At 35.8% G+C, this 6,580-nt stretch overlaps 1 protein-coding gene across 1 annotated transcript in view; it reads left to right on the forward strand.

Moving 5' to 3' along the window:
- The window catches only part of GAREM1 (GRB2 associated regulator of MAPK1 subtype 1), a 172,769-nt gene that overhangs the window by 62,443 nt on the left and 103,746 nt on the right, over positions 1 to 6,580 (forward strand). The window contains exon 2 of the mRNA XM_015595791.2: positions 1,090 to 1,230. The gene's annotated coding sequence lies outside the window, so the exon portion shown is untranslated. The remainder of the gene's footprint in view (positions 1 to 1,089; positions 1,231 to 6,580) is intronic.

Below are 6,580 nucleotides of genomic sequence, written 5' to 3' on the forward strand. Positions count from 1 at the left end.
TTGTATTAAGCCTGTTTTAAAAATTGTGGCCTTACTGGTTTGAGAACAGATTTGTTGGTTTATGATTATGATAACCAAGTTGATCATTACAGCCTCCTCTTCTTTATTTTTTTAATTAAAAAAGTACTGAAACTTTTACAAAATTTTTGAGGAATCTATAAATGCCATTTCAGAACATAAAGTTAAATCACCAATAACTGTTAATTATTGCAATACAATAAACATCAAAAATAAGGAAGTCTAATTGTTTTCTCTATAAAGGAATCAGCCTTTTCAGGTATTTCTTTGAGCATTTAAAATTACTAAACCAGGATTAATTAAGTGAATCATTTCAGCATCTAAAAAACTATCTTTTAAGTTCCGGGGAATGGAGTTCTCTTTTGAAATAGTTTGTCATCTCTTCTAATGCCAGAAGGGTATAACAGGAAATATTAAAATGAAAAATAATTTCATTTATATGCTATAAATGTCACTATTTTTAATTGATTGGGAAGTTTGGTTAGAGGCCAGAGAGAACTAGCAAAACATAAAAAATTTAAAAGGAGAAATAGACATTTAATCTCAAGTACTGTTCAACGGAGATAAGTTTATTATTTATTTACAGTAGTTATATTGCAGCATTTAAGAGCATAAGCTTTGGAATCAATCTTACTAGGCCCGAATCTCTTGTTTTCTGCTTATTCAGTCAATAAGTTTAGACAAGTAATATTTAATATTCTGAACCTTGTGAAGTATCTAAATATTATCTCTAATGTGAGCATGTACTGTTTGTTTTATAATCATTGAAATATAATTTAGATAAAGTCAAGTATGTGAAAATCTCTTTGTAAATAAATGGGAATGGAATCTTGTGTAAAATTGTCACACAAGATTCCATAAAAATGTTTCTAATTTATTTACAAAGAGATTTTCACATACTTGACTTTATCTAATAATTTTTTTATTGTTAGTTCATAGTGAACTTTCTCTCTTCTTGGATGAACTGTCACTTTCTGCATTAGTGAATTTTTAACTAATAAAATTTTATTGCAGGATACGGAATAAGCCTATGCTAATTCTAAGTTTTTTATATAAAATTATATTTTCTAGGAGAATGCATAGAAGGGCTGCGAGAAAATGACTACCTTCTCATTCATTCGTGCCGTCAGTGGACAACTATCACTGCCCATAGCTTGGAGGAGGGGCACTATGTCATCGGGCCAAAGATAGAGATTCCGGTACATTACGCAGGTAAAACTCCTCCCAGCGGGCAAAGAGAGGGAGAGGAAGGGGACTTGAATATGCTAATTTTTTTCTCCATTGTGAGAAAATAGGACTTGTCTATAAACTAGAATATAATGACTTAGAAAAAGAAGCAAACACTTTTGTGTAGTTATTTGAAAGCTCCCATTCATTTTGTCATATTTCTAATTAATGCATGTAGTTAAATGCAGATTCTTATCAGAATTTTACAAAATGAAAAGAATATCTCTGTGTTCTTGGAATGACAATCAATACACATGGCTAATCTCTGAGCTCCAAGGTCTCTGAATAACCCTGAGCACATCTTGAAAGTTACTTTTGTGAACGACTTTGATGCTGTGATTTCACAAGGTAACATTTCACACCTGAGCATTGTGGTCTGGTTTTAAAAGCATTGAATTGGAAGTTCAGATACCTGAACACGCTCCTCTTTGCAAATGTGACATTTAGAACACAGACAGCTGAGGTGACCTCACTGCTTTTGTCAACTTATGATGATAGCTGCCTTCTCGCCTCACTTTGAACGCCATTAAGCTCAACAATGCCATTTAATTTTTATTGAGCACATTTGTGTGCTAGCTCTCTTTTAGGAGTTTAGGATACATCTAGTGGCTTGAATATATATAAATGCAGTTTTTAAAGAATTTATGTTACTCTGTACTGTCTCTGGTACTTACAGTTCATTATATAAAGGATCTTGACTTTTTTTTTTTTTTTTTGGCTATTTAGTTTTTCCAAGATCTGTAGCAGGACACTTTAGTCGATTAGCTATAAGTTGTGTGGCCTTAGACTGCCATTTGTTTTTGAGTAGAACCTTTACAATGCCTAGAGAGTTGTCTGTTTGGAGGAGGGACCTTGCTGTATTCCTTCCCAGTGTCTAGAACAGCAGCAAATGGTATGTATTCAATAAATATTTATTGAGCGAATGAATAGTTTGGTCCCATTTTTTTATTCTTAGGAGTCTTTAAGTGCCGGTATAACCTAGGGATCATTCAGCTTCTTAAAAATCCATCATATTAAAAAAAAAATTATAAGAAAGAAAGCATTTCTCTGACCAGAAACTTTGTCCTCTACAATTATATTCCCTAGCCTCCTTCATGGAAAAAGGAGGAACATATAGCTGCAGAAACTATTACAATTGTGAGATTGGGAGCCAGGACAAAGGTACAGAGAATGAGACAGACCCTCCAGGCTGCCCAGTCTCTCCTGAGCATGGGTCCCACAGCAGGTGAGATCCATGCTATTTTACAGAAACTTCTGGTTCCTGTCTTTTTGTGGAAAACTGAAAAGGAAGCATTATGATTATGCTTCATCAGCATACAGTTTCACCTAATCTGCTGTGTTTTTCTCTTAGTAGACAAAATTTTAGTCTTTCTCCCAAATCCATTTTGAATAATTCTGTCAAAGGAGTGCTTTCCAAAGGAGTGCTTTTATTTAATCATTTCCTCAAATCTCATTAGAGACTCCAAAATGCCACTGGACTCTCTGGCTTGTTGCTCAAGGCCCTCCAGGGGCTGGTTCTAGTCTACTTCTCCAAACTTACCTTTTCTACTCTAAAGAGTGAACCTTCCACTCTAGCTAGATTAGTCATCTCGCTGTTTCCTGGACATACTGGATACTTTTCCATTTATACCGTTCTCCAGCCGGAGTTGCCTTCCTCAGCCCTGCTCTTATAACAGAGCCTGCCATTGCATCCAGAGGGTGCAGCCATCCCCTACTGTCCCCATGTGGTCTCCCAATATACTGATCGTATATCACATTAATTTGGCACATGTCTTCAGTCTTCATTTAGTTACTGTTTTCTACGTCCACACAAATCTTCACTCACCAGTTGAACTATACACTCCTTAACTAGTGAGACTAATTCTAGGAAACCTTTGTGAATTCTTTGGCTCTGTACACAAAAATATGATTCTTAAATGATCTTAAACTTGGCTAAACTTTAGAATCATCTGGGAAGCTTTAAAAATTTTTTGATGGCCCTGGTCCCATCTCCAGAGTTTCTGGTTTAATTAGTCTTGAACGTGGGTGAGGCATCAGGATTTTAAAAGCTCCACCGGTAGTCATATTATGCAGCCATGAATGAGAACTCTTTGTTCTGGAATGGGTAATCACAGTGTCAGATGATAAGATTTTCCCGAACACCTGCAAGTATTTACAAACGTTTTATTATTTTTAACATACTTTTTTATTAATACTCATTCAGCTTCCACTGAGAAGAAATATACGGTATATTCAGCAGCTTACTCTTTATCTGCAAGGAAGTTACTAGTACACTGAATTGGGAAACCAGGCACTGTGTTACAAATGATACATTTTTTTAAAGTAAAATTGAAGTGCTGAGACAAAAGAAACATGAGCACTAAGATCACACCGCGTTATGTGAAAGAAGAAAAAAGAATATTTAAAGCAAGAGAAACACGAAATAAGACTGTCTTAGTTCAGGCTGCTCTAACAAAATACCATAGACTGAATGGGCTATAAACAACAGAAATATATTTCTCACAGTTCTGGAATCTTAGAAGTCCAAGATCAAGACACTGGCAGGTCTGGTATCTGATGAGGGCTCACTTCGTGGTTTGCAGGTGGTCATTTTCTCACTGTGTCCTCACATGGTGGAGAGAGAGCAATCACTTCTTATGTCTCCTCTTATAAGGCCACTAATCCCATTCATGAGGGTGCCATCCTCATGACCTAATTACCTCCCAGAGGCCCCACCTCTTAATACCATCACATTGGGGATTTAGGCTTCAACATCTCATTTTAGGAGGACACAGACTTTCATTCCATTGCAAGGACCAAATGGTTATGAGACAATTGATAAGATGATTTCAAAGGACACATTGGGTTTATTTATTTTTTATTTTTTCAAATAATTTGTTTATTAAAAAGTTCAGTCCTTGGAAGAAAGAGAGCATAAAGTTAATTGTGGAGACCAAAACTATCATTTGTATCTCTATCTCTGGTTTATTTAGCGCTGTAATTATAATTAGAAGAAACTCTTATCCAAGCCTATTTTACTCATTTGTCAGAATTTCATCGATTGAGATTCATCTTTCTTTGAGGAAAATTAAGGTAATAATTAAATAAGTTTAACATAGTCATAATTCCTACCAGCTTTGTAATCAACCTCATTGGATTTCTGATTCTGCCATTTACTGACTCTTATTTTAGGCACGTTACTAAACCTCTCTAAACCTTAGTTTCCTCATCTTTAAAATGGGGATAACTATAGTGCCTTTTTCTTAGGGTGGTTATGAAGATTAAAAGAGGTAACACAGGTGAAATACCTTACAGAGTACTCTCTAAATGTTAGTGGTGATTATAAAAATGATAGCAACAAAATGTTTCTCAAGATTTAACTTTTTATTTTGTACTACTAATTACAGATTGAGTTACTTGTTTGTTCATTGAAGCAAGCTGAACACTGATAACCCTCAAGATTGTTTTGGCTGCTGGTTTTGTAAAACTTTTTATTTTGAGGTTTCACCAGTATATTTCCTTATACCATCGACACAGTTTTACACATTTTTAACATCATTTTGCCATGTTCTTATCATTCTTTTCCCCCCCTTCTCCCCCTCTTTCTCTCTCTTTACACACACACACATTTTTGCAGAATCATTTGAGAGTGAACAGCATACATCCTACTAATATTTCACTGTGCATTTCCTAAAAATAAGGATATCCTCTTATGTAACCACAGTGCTATTAACAAATTCAGGACATTTAATACTTTAATCTATGGTCCATGTTCCAGTTTTGTCAGATGTCCTAATAATGACCTTTATAGCATTGCACCCCCCCTCCGCCCCCCGCTCCAGGACAGCATCCAGCGTAGGACCACTTACTGTATTTTACTGTCACGTCTCTTTAGTCTCCTTTAATTGAAACAGTTCCTCAGTCTTTCTTGTGTGAAGAACATAGGCAAGTTGTTTTATAGAATAGTCCTCAATTGGGGTTTTCCCATCTCCTCAGGGATAGATTCAGGTTATATATGTTTTGGATTGCTGTGTACGTGATGTTTCCTTCTCAAGGAATCACATCTGGATTCATGGGATGTCCCTTTGCTCCTTATTGGTGACAGTAATTTTGATCATTTGGTTAAGGTGTGTGATTTCTCTGCTGTGTTATTACCATTTACTTTGTGATTGTAAAACTTTTGCAAGGAAATACTTTAAGATTCTCTAAGTATCCTATTCCTTCTCTCATTCTCCCTGCTTCACCCTCTCAAGCAGCTGTTGATTTCTGTCTGGTTTAGTTTTTGCTGTGAAGGTGGCAAAATGGTGCATTTCTAGCTTAACTCCATCATTAACTTCTTACATTTGCTAGTTGTCATTCTGCTGTAAAAGGGAGAGCTTTTCCTTCTTTTCCATTTATTTATTTGCCTACTTACTTATAATTATCAGCATGAAATTATGGATTCTCCAGTCAGTGGGTTATAATATATTATTGTCCTCATTTATATTGATGCTCAAATTGTCCTTAATTTAGCTATTTAGGTACAAGCTTTTTTTTTATGCCATGCCCACTTCATTTTTTCAAGCATGTCCTTATTTTCTGGAATAGGTAGCAACCATTTTTTTTAGTCAGTATATTGTTTCAGTCAGGGCCACTGTACTGTGCTGTTCCAAGCAATGTTCCTCACTTTGTGGTCTCCATAAATGGTGTCCTTGGAGTTGTACAGTGCACAGCCTGAGAAGCCATATGCAGCTCTATTCACAGATATACTGGAAAGCAGTAAGACTCAGGATTTTTAGGAAATTACAGTTCAGAGTGCCTTTCCCATATTCTTTATCAGAGATTTTCATGACATTCCTCACATGAAAAGAAATAATTTCATAAAACTTTGAGAAAAGATAAATATGACTTGAAGTTTTTATCAGAACTGCACTCTGATATGGTGGCATTAAGAATCGCCTTATTCTGAATTCTGAAATTATTAGATGTGCTTTGGGAAAAAAATAAAGACTTCTGGCAAAGTAAGGTTTTCATTTTGGATAAAAGGAGTTTTCTTGGTATAACAAACAATTGATTCTGAGAGAGAGGATGTGTTTGGTCAGCATCACATATTTTGCTAACAGCAGAGAAACCACTCAAGAAAAATTGGCGTAGTGTTTAGAAAAGATTGCTGTTTTCACACAAGTTTTATTCAAAAGGCATCACATATAAATTTTAGGTAAACTTTCTAACTTCTCAGTGCTCCCCAAAGAAACATACAACACAGAACTTGGAATTTTCCTGCATTCGGCTTGCTCAGACTGTCTAAATTACTGCCTGGCACTTAGACAGTTAACTCACCCTGCATGTCCCCCCCCCCCACCCCGCCCTGCCACAC

This window comes from Pteropus alecto, unplaced genomic scaffold, assembly GCF_000325575.1.
Source record: "Pteropus alecto unplaced genomic scaffold, ASM32557v1 scaffold146, whole genome shotgun sequence".
Classification (NCBI taxonomy): domain Eukaryota; kingdom Metazoa; phylum Chordata; class Mammalia; order Chiroptera; family Pteropodidae; genus Pteropus; species Pteropus alecto.